The sequence below is a fragment of the Solea solea genome, chromosome 8 (assembly GCF_958295425.1).
Source record: "Solea solea chromosome 8, fSolSol10.1, whole genome shotgun sequence".
Taxonomy (NCBI): Eukaryota; Metazoa; Chordata; class Actinopteri; order Pleuronectiformes; family Soleidae; genus Solea; species Solea solea.
The window spans coordinates 29114866-29125508 of NC_081141.1; the positions used below are offsets into that span (position 1 = coordinate 29114866).

Below are 10643 nucleotides of genomic sequence, written 5' to 3' on the forward strand. Positions count from 1 at the left end.
CACACACACACACACACACGCACACGCACACGCACACGCACACACGCACACACACACACACGAACACACACACGCACAACGTCGTTAAATCAACTTCAGCGACAGTGAGAACTCCCTGAGTCGCTTTCTTTTGTCACTAAGTCAGAAAATATTTATTAAAAAATAAAAGGATAATAATTATTTTTTTTTATAAAAATGTGATAATTGAGCTCCACAGGCTGAAGACGGACCATAATAATAATAACAAAAATAATAATAATGACAGGAGATCTGGTCAAACGTCGGATGAATAACAGTTTGATTTATTCACAAGTTCACGCACTTTTATTTTGGAATTTATTTAATTTATTTAATTTATTTATTTATTTTATTTTATTTTTCTGTCACTTTAATTTAACTTATTTTACTTTATTGTGAAGTGAATTCTTGGCTCTTTAAGTCAACGATTGATTCATTCAGAGGGTGAATGGGTGAGAGGGTGAGAGGGTGAATGAGTGAGAAGGTGAGTGGGTCTGAGAGTGGTGCTCTGTTAGCAGAACAGTGTGGAACTCTAGGGATTTTAACCAACATCACAAGTGGCTTTTATTCTGACACACACACACACACACACACACACACACAGTGTAGTGTGTGTGTCTAAGCTTTTCAGTCCCTCAGGCACCGAGGATTTAAACTGAAGCACAGACACAGACATCTATAGATGGATGAATGAATGAATGATGGAGGTGGAGTGGAGGGACGACTGAATTGAGTATGGATGGAAGGATGAACGGTGGATGAATGGATGACATCATGATTTTGTGGCTAGTTTCTAGGTAAACTAGCAGCTTGTTTCTAGGTAAACTAGCCACTAGTTTCTAGGTAAACTAGCAGCTTGTTTCTAGGTAAACTAGCCACTAGTTTCTAGGTAAACTAGCAGCTTGTTTCTTGGTAAACTAGCAGCTAGTTTCTAGGTAAACTAGCAGCTAGTTTCCAAGAATTGTAGCAACTATGATCTAGTTTCTGAGCCTTTCACCAACTAGCAGCTAGCTTCTTAGCCACCAGCAGCTTGAGTTTTAGCAGTGGATTGTAAAATATCTGGTCATCAGCAGTTTTGAGATAAATGCGTTTTGTCTCCACCCGCCTCTGCTCTGCTGCTTTATACACTCAAACGCTCCCTCAGTCTGTTTTCAGATGAACACAGTAAATAAATAATGTTACATTGTTTGTGTTTATGAGGAAAAACTAAAATAACATCAACAACAAATCAACAAAAGTGACGTAGTGCGGCTTTAAGTCGACCTCTCTCTCTCTCGCTCTGCTGTTTTATATTTTTTTCTTCTTCTCTCCATCTCTGCTGCTCCTCCATCACTTCGTCAAACCATCACCCCCCGCTCTTCATGTGCCAGAGGGGGTTCCATTAGCCCCGCCCACCTGCTGTGAAACCCAACTCGTCCCCTGTCCTCACACACACACACACACACACACACACACACACTGCACACTTGTGCAGAAACATACTGTCCTCCTCATGAGTGTGTGTGTGTGTGTGTGTGTGTGTGTGTGTGTGTGTGTGTGAGATATTACATTATTCAGTTATTCTGTCAAAATTATTGCCAAATGACATCCAGAGAAGAAGAAGAAGAAGCCACGCCCACTTTAGCTAAACATCAATGTAAACTAAAGCCATTTCTCAACATGTTCTGCGTAGTACGTGAGTATTCTGGCTCCGCCCATTTGACCAAGAATGCATCAGGTGGTATGTTTCCCAGAAAATATATATGTATATACAAATATATATATAATATATATAATTAATATTTAACTGTGAATTTTAGATGAATATTAATGTTGCCCCGATGAACTTTCCAAAATAAAACATTGAAAATTGAAAAATTATATTAAAAAACCAAGTCATGGCTGTTTTATATAATACAGCTTTAATTTTTAAAGATTTTAAAAGTACATATATAAACTTTATAATTTAATATTTTAACACATTTTCTGTTTTCTGTCTCGAGCACTCGACGCCACCTGCCATCGAAACAGAAGAAGAAGAAAGTAAGTGCTGTGCTGAGTTTGTACTTTACGATAAATGATAAAAAAATCACGTTATTTAAAGTTTTAATGACGTAAAACATCATTTACATGTGTTTACACTCACACTCTTTTGTCTCTCGCTTCTTTTCCCATAACATTGTTTCTTCCTCATTCTTTTAATCTTCATCCTTCCCACATTACGGCTCCTCCCCCTTCCTCCTCCCCTCCCCCTCCTCAGCTCAGTGGCCGTGCAGAGGACGGGTTGATGCGCTGCAATTACTCTAATTGGTTGTGACTTCTTCATTTACATGACAAGTGCACTTGAGTCCTGGGAACCAACGGCCCGCTCTCTGCTGCTGCTGCTGCTGCTGCTGCTGCTGCTGCTGCTGAACAATTATACTTCCAGAGCCTGTTTTATGGCAATATTTTTGATCAATTGCAAAAAGTATTTAAGCATAAAATTTAGGGATCTTCTCAAGTTTCTCGAGCGTCAACCATAGACCTTCTGTTGATCTATGGTCCAACAGAAGGTCTATGGTCATCTTCTTTAACATTCTACAGCATTTATCCTGAGAATTGGTCAGACCATAGACCTTCTGTTGGTCTATGGTCCAACAGAAGGTCTATGGTCATCTTCTTTAACATTCTACAGCATTTATCCTGAGAATTGGTCAGACCATAGACCTTCTGTTGGTCAATGGTCAGAGGGTCTATGGTTAGACCAATTCTCAGGATAAATGCTGTAGAATGATGGTGTGAGATATGAAGTGAAGTCTTTACTCCTAAACAGAAGAACATAGTCTACTTATATGACATTAGTTTTAATCTTGTGTTAATACTTTGTGTGAACTCCACTTGTCTTCTGAAGATGTCCTCTGTCTGCAGGTCTTCAGTCCTGTTCCTGAGGTTGTTGTCGCGTTGTGATGTCTGTGATGTCTGTGATGTCCATGTTGTCGTCGTCGTTGTCGTCTGTGGGTCACAAAGGTGTGACGGGGGTTCAGTGGCGTGGCGGGTTTCAGGGTTTTAGAGGTGAAAGGTGGTGAGAGTGTCGGACGGACGCTGCAGAACAATATCGTCTGCTTCTCCACATTCCTCCTGCTCATCGTCACGGCGACGCTGCCGCCACAGCTACAGCCAGCGAACAGTGACACTACTCATTAGTGTGTGTGTGTGTGTGTGTTCTGCTCTGTTGGTTTAAGCATTAGCAGAGCTCTCAGCTGAGCTATTCTCATGTTAATTCAGGAGTTGAGTGTTTATTGTTGCTGCTCTGCTCTAATGTTTGCTCTGCACATAAACACAGAGTTTTTATTACCAGCTGAAGTTCACTTGTCAAGACTCATCTCATTTAAACAGCTATTCTTCTTCAGGACAGAGGAGCCGTGAGGCGGCGACACAAACTCCACATCACTCAACCACAACTGTTCATCTACTGTATGTACACACACACACACACACACACACACACACACTCTTCTTCTTCTTCTTCTTCTTCTTCTTCATGCCAGGATCAGACGGCATGAAGGAGAAGAAGTGATTTGGTTGTGACTCGGGCTGCAACCGATGATTCATTTCATAATCGAGAAATTGTTTTGTTGTTTTGGCCAAAAACTAAAAACGATTCAGTTTGAATGATGACTTTGTTTTGTGGAGCAAAGAAACCGGGAAATATTCACATTTAAGAAGCTGAAGATAAGTCAGTAGATTTCATCATAGTTCTTGTCAAATAAACTTTATTTTTATTTGTTTAACATCAACATTTTTCACCAAAGTTTTCATCACATAAATAAACACTGGATTGTATTTTCTTTTTCTCTGACAACTCTATCATATTTGAAATGAGTTGAGACGTGGACGTGTGTTAAGGTCACCGAGTTACAGAAGGAGGCGGAGTCAGGAAGCCTTTTCATCAGAGAGAAAAAACATTATTGCGAGGGAATGTCACCAGAACCAGCTCTTTAGCATGTGATCACATTATTTCTCCCCCTCTGATGAATATCTAATTAGACCTTGTTCAATATACACGTTGGAAATCCAATTAGTCCTCACAGAAAAAAACGGAACATGGATCTCCCAAGGTGACCATAGATTAAAATAGATTGGCAATTTCAACCGATCCCTTAAAAGATGGTTCATCTGACTTTTTCTCATTATTCTATCACTGTCAAATTAAGTTCTTTAATTCCAGGCAGAGGAAAAAAAATATCCCATCATCAACAGTCCTGACTTTATAGATTTATTTATGAAATTAACAAAATCAACCAAATGTTTAAAAAAAACCACAGATTGAGATTAAATGTATTATCTTCAGTCACTGGTATTTAAAGTTAAGTTCTTAGACCCTCTGTCCTTAAACTCTCTGTCCTTAGACCCTCTGTCCTTAGACACTCTGTCTTTAAACTCTCTGTCCTTAGACCCTCTGTCCTTAAACTCTCTGTCCTTAGACCCTCTGTCCTTAGACACTCTGTCCTTAAACTCTCTGTCCTTAGACCCTCTGTCCTTAAACTCTCTGTCCTTAGACCCTCTGTCCTTAGACCCTCTGTCCTCAAACTCTCTGTCCTTAGACCCTCTGTCCTTAGACACTCTGTCTTTAAACTCTCTGTCCTTAGACCCTCTGTCCTTAAACTCTCTGTCCTTAGACCCTCTGTCCTTAGACACTCTGTCCTTAAACTCTCTGTCCTTAGACCCTCTGTCCTTAAACTCTCTGTCCTTAGACCCTCTGTCCTTAAACTCTCTGTCCTTAGACCCTCTGTCCTTAGACACTCTGTCCTTAAACCTTTTGTCCTTAGAGACTTGTCCTTAGCCCCTGTCTCATTAGAGACTCTGTCCTCAAACCCTCTGTCCTTAGACCCTCTGTCTGGGACTAACCGTCTGCTTCTGATCCAGATTACAGATTAGGCGTGAATCTAAATGTCACATGGTTCACAGATGAGGATGAATGTTGTCATGTTTATGTGAGACGGTAATAACTAGTTCTACACGGATCCAGAAAGTTCCTCTGGATCCAGTGGATTTCAAATGTTTGTAAAACACAGGTGACAAAGTGTCTGAGCGGTTACTGTTGTTTGTTTCTTGTCTTTTATTTAGTTTGGCTTCACGTTTCTTCAGTAATCAGAGGTTTGATGACAGGAGTCACCTTTGTGTGTGTGTCTGTGTCAGTGTGTGTGTCTGTGTCTGTGTGTGTCTGTGTGGAGCAGAGTTGCTCAGATGTTGCATCATCAGACCTGTGTTTGTGTGGACTCCTCCTCACTCGCAGCTGAAGCTCTCGCTCCGTCATGGACTCAATCAAAGAGTCGAAGCTGCTTCACAAGAAAATCTCACTTTGTCTTCCCTCACTTGATTTTCTGCAGGAATCTGTTCAGAGTTGTGGCTTCAACAAACCGATGCTGTTACTGTTGTCTAAAGGTTTTTGTGTCCTGCACAGACAGACAGGTGTGTTCTCAGTGTGTGTGTGTGTGTGTGTGTGTGTGTGTTCCTCACTCATGCTTTTGTTGACTGTGTGAAACAGACACTTTTTTAAAAGTTGTCTTTTGAAGTTGCAGATCCTCAGAGAGAGAGAAAGACTGCGGAGAGAGTGACAAAGCAAAGGTATGAGGTGAGTAACAGGACAGGACACACACACACGCACACACACACACACACACACACACACACACGCACACACGCACACACACGGTGTGTGTCTCAGCAGGCTGCCAGATTCCCTGCTGAACAAACCAAGGATGAAACTCAAAGCTAACGTGTCTGTGTGTCTCTGACCACAGCTGCTCTGCTCTCACGCTCCCTGAGGTGTGTCACACACACACACACACACACACACACGCATACACACACACACACACACACACACACACACACACACACACACACACACAGATATATAAGACCAAGTTTCAGTCACATGACTCCAGTCCAAATAGAAATGATCACAGAAGTTGACAAACATAAAAATACTTTTATCACAGTCTCTCACTTTAGAGCCGTGGTCTCAAACTCAAATGACCGTAGGACCAATGAGCATCTAGTCTGGACAAGAGGGGGCGGGTCTAGAGAATGAAATCGGGAAGAAATATATTAAATAAAGTGTGGGCAATTTAATTCAATTCAGTTTTATTTATAAAGCCCAACATCACAAACACAATTTCCCTCAAACTTTACAGTCTGTACAGCAAGTGACACCCTCTATCCTTAGACCCTCTCTTCTTTCAACATCTGTCCTTAGACCCTCAGTCCTTAGACCCTCAGTCCTTAGACCCTCTATCCTTAGACCCTCAGTCCTTTGATCCTCTGTCCTTAAACCCTCTATCTTTAGATCCTCTATCCTTAGATTCTCTGTTCTTTCAACATCTGTCCTTAGACCCTCAGTCCTTAGACCCTCTGTCCTTAGACCCTCAGTCCTTAGACCCTCTGTCCTTAGACCCCAGATTACAAACAAAACATCATATTTAAAAAGAGAGACGAGAAAAGCTCGAGACCTGGATTATTTCACAAATGAATGACATTAATAAGAATTCTCATCATCAGTAACATGAGTTTCCCTAAAATGACGACACGACGTTCCATCATGATAAAGCATGAACCTAAATGATGATGATATTTTTACAGATTTTCAAAGTTAAAGTGTTTGTTTTGATATTGAATAACGTGGAACTGGTTTATAAATAAATTGTATTTGGTTTTTGGCGACCGAGAGTGTTCTGGAGTCAGGTCACGACCACAGAGGCTTCACTCTGCCGTGAACTCTGAGTCAAACCACAGAGACAGCGAGAGAGAGGTCGTGACCCCGGCGACACAGAGATGAACCCTGAGAGGGAGAGAGAGAGAGGGAGAGAGAGGGAGAGAGAGAGGGAGAGAAAGAGGGAGGAGGTTTTCTTGCTAACAAATTAGTTTGGGCTGGTCTTCAGAGATGGACCGCTCTGATTGGCTCCTTCAGTCTCTTTGGCTCACAGCAATTAGGAAGCTCACAACCTGTGCTCTCCACTGAGACTCTGCCTCTGAGCACCGACTGAACTCTGACTGAACATGAAGACAAACACTCACAGAGCACCGGTCCACTGAAGACTCTCTGGATCTGGATCTGGATCTGGATCCAGATACAGCTGTTTATTATCAGCTGTTATCGTCTGACATGAACATGACAACATTCATCGGGATCTGCTACAATGTCCCTGAGATACACACAGATCCAGATGAAACTTAATCTAACGATAGAGTCTTTTATCCTGTATAAATATTACAAATTTCATTCAAATCCGATGTTTTTTTTTTTTACAGTTTTCACCATTAATAAGAGATAGGGATTTATCAAGTAGTTAATCATGTTTGTGATGTCATCAGTGGGCAGATTCTCACCAACATTTAATGGGAACATACTTGTGTGATCACCTACACATCACAACAAATCCATGATGATGATGATGATGATGATGATGATGATGGTGATAGAGTGTCTGATTCTGCATAATTATTCCAAATTTCAATGAGTTTTGACAGAGATATGATGGGTTATTTTTACAGTTTTGTCCATTAATAAGATCAAGTGATTTCTTGGATCTTAGTTCAAATCTAAAAGCTTTTTTCCTTTGTTTTCTTTAACGTGACGTTGTTGACTTTACGTGGTGTCAACGCACTCATGTCAAAGTGACTTTTTTGAAGCTTGAGTGTGTGTGTGTGTGTGTGTGCGTGTGTGTGTGTGTGTGTGTGTGTGTGTGCGTGCGTGTGTGTGTGCGTGTGTGTGTGTGTGTGTGTTGCAACTCTTGCTCATTTCCAGTCAGAGCAGCCTCAGGGCTTCATTGTGTGTGTGTGTGTGTGTGTGTGTGGTCAGTGTCGTCCTCTTGTCCTCACTGTCTTCAGCCACAAACACTAACAATAACTCAATCTGACACATTCACTGTCCTGTACCACCATCAAGCCACATGTGTGTGTGTGTGTGTGTGTCAGTTATTCCTCATGTTGTGGGGACCTAAATCTGATCCCACACTCACGTGATGGGGACTTGTCTTCTTTATGGGGCCGTTATATTTTAAGGTAATATTTTATATTTAAGTGTGTGTGTACAAACCTGACATAAGGGTCTAGGTTTTGCGTTATATCAATGACGTGTCCTCACTAAGATTTAAAAACAACCTGTTTGTGTATATACTGTACATATATATTTATATAAATGTATGTATGTATGTATGTTTTTGTCTGTGTGTAAAAATCAGACAACAAATTCACATCTTTATTTAATCAGTGAATAACTCAACAAAATGTACCTTATTATTTTTTTAAATGTGGTTGTTTTGTTATGTCTTCATATTTATTAATCATTCTCATATTTTAACCTTGAACGGTTTGAATCAATTTGTGTTCTGTTCTATTTTTGGATCTTCTGGATTGTTGAGTATTGTTTTTAATTTTCTGTCATTTTATGAATCAAATATTCTGCAGATGTTGCAGCTTTATTTGTGAGCACATTCTCAGTTTTCTCAGAGTTACACTCTTAAGATAATAATCCTTTCATTTACACATTTAGAAAAACAGGAATGTACAAATTGTTTTTTGTACCAAAAAAATATGTTTCTCTTTATTTTATTCCTTTCTTTTATTAGTTCTTTCAAAGTGGACACTTATATACTTAGGAGCTTATCAAGGCGATAAATGAAAGTGGTTTAATATTTCTTAAATGAAGACATGAGGACATGAGGACATGAGGACGTTCACGTTAAGCAGGTTTTCAAATACATAAAGTCCAAATAATGTTTCAGTATTTATTTGAAAGAGGTTAAAAAAATAAAATTTTTTATATATATAGAACATCTACATATGAAACTTTATACGTTATGTTGTCTTCATTTTATGGCTCACATAGGTGTCTGTCTGTCTGTCTGTCTGTCTGTCTGTCTGTCTATCTATCTACAAATTGCTTAAACAAAGTTGATTGATTTTAGCACAATATACTTTATTCTATACACAAAGAATTGATTTAACTTATTTAAAATAAAAAACACTCTCTGTTTCCACTTTTACGAAACTTCACTTTTAAACCAGTGGATTTATGGGAGTTTTTTTTCCTCCACTTTTCCGTCTCCACTCAGGAAAAGTTGGAGCAGAAGTTTGAAACGACTCGTGTGGCTTTTTAAAGTCGTCTTCTTTATTCATGTGTTATTTGTTTATGTGGATTAATTATTGAGAATTTGCTGCGTTTTTACAAAGGTTCCAGTCTGCGGATAATGATTCCTTCTCCATTCTCTCCCAATGGGTTGTGTTTGTAATTTTCTTGAATATAAAAGTTGCATAATTCATGTGTGTGGTGGAGCCACATCTATTAATTATCGCAGTCTTTTAGGTGCTGGCGTCTTCTTTTTTTCCTTTTATTCTTCATCTCTCCATCTTCTCTTCTTCTTCTTCTTCTTCTTCTTCTTCTTCTTCTTCTCTGAATCACAACAGGAAGGAAAACTCTCCTCCCTCTCTGTCACGACTTGGTCGGTTCACGAGGGTCAAATGGACCGAGTCCAAGTTTTGGGTGAAGAAAGAAGATGAAAGAAGAAGAAGAAGAAGAAGCGAGAGAAGGAAACGGAAAGTTTTTTTGTTTCCGCGGCGCTGCTGTGATGTAAATGTCCTTATTTAGTAATTTATAAACGAGGGAATTGAGCACAACACTGTGGAGATTCATCAACTATTGATGTGTCTAATCTTTCAGATCCTGCCAACATGATGATGATGATGATCTGTGTTACACACACACACACACACACACACACACACACACACACACACACACACACACACACACACGCACAGCTTCTCTCTCCGTCGTCACTTTCACTCAGAAATATTGTAAATTGTCTGGATGTGAATGTGTAACGTGGTTGTCGTACTTTGGGAGTTTGAGTGTTTGAGAGAAAGTTTGTCTTTGTCAAAGCTGCTGATATAAACACATGTCATGTTTGTTGTTTAAAGAAAAAAAGAAAACTAATAAAACCTCAGTCTGAACTGAAAACTCTTATTAAACGCCATATTTCACACTTTTATTCCGTGTCATAAGAGCACAGGAGGGAAAAAAGATGATAGTTCTAAAATCTGGATTTATATAACACATTATGTCCTGTTTATTTTTGTGTTTATTTATTTTCTTAAATAAAAAATAAAAAAAAACTATGTACACGTGTAGCAGGGTATCGGAATTTTGATTTTATTTGACTGTGTTTTTGCTTTTCATCCACAGAACATTGGTCATACTGTGTCGAAATGTGGGGAAACTCTTATATTCCTATAATTAAACTTCAGAAAAGAGTTTTTCATAGGACCTTTTATGTTCAAATTTGTAGAAATGGTATTTTCTAAAACACTAGAAGTACTTTTTTGTGTCTTCCTGTTTGCATTCAACATTCTTTAAATTAAGAGAAGGAAATTATAATTGATGAGGTTTATTTATGTTTGAAACGATGAAAGCGAGAACAAATATTAAATGTAGAAGTTTGTCAGTTATGGAACAAACTCAATGATGAAATGAAAATTAAAAGAATAGGCCGCGTGCTTCAGCCTATAAACTTTTCTGTTATTGGCATAATTGTGTTAAAACTTTGACTTTTGAAAGTTTAGGGAGGTTTAATGATGATTTTACTGCAGATGAAAGATTTTCT

The 10643-nt window shown here is 39.2% G+C and overlaps 1 long non-coding RNA gene across 2 annotated transcripts; it reads left to right on the forward strand.

The window, feature by feature from the left end:
- The first annotated feature begins 3064 nt into the window (after positions 1-3064).
- LOC131463574 (uncharacterized) lies at positions 3065-10078 on the forward strand. 2 transcript variants are annotated; one of them, XR_009241063.1, is made up of 4 exons: positions 3065-3450; positions 5367-5448; positions 5553-5611; positions 9448-10078. It is a non-coding gene; the product is annotated as an uncharacterized LOC131463574 (long non-coding RNA). The 2 variants fall into 2 exon arrangements; XR_009241062.1 differs by lacking the exon at positions 9448-10078 and having other exon boundaries at positions 5553-5819.
- Positions 10079-10643: the final 565 nt, after the last annotated feature.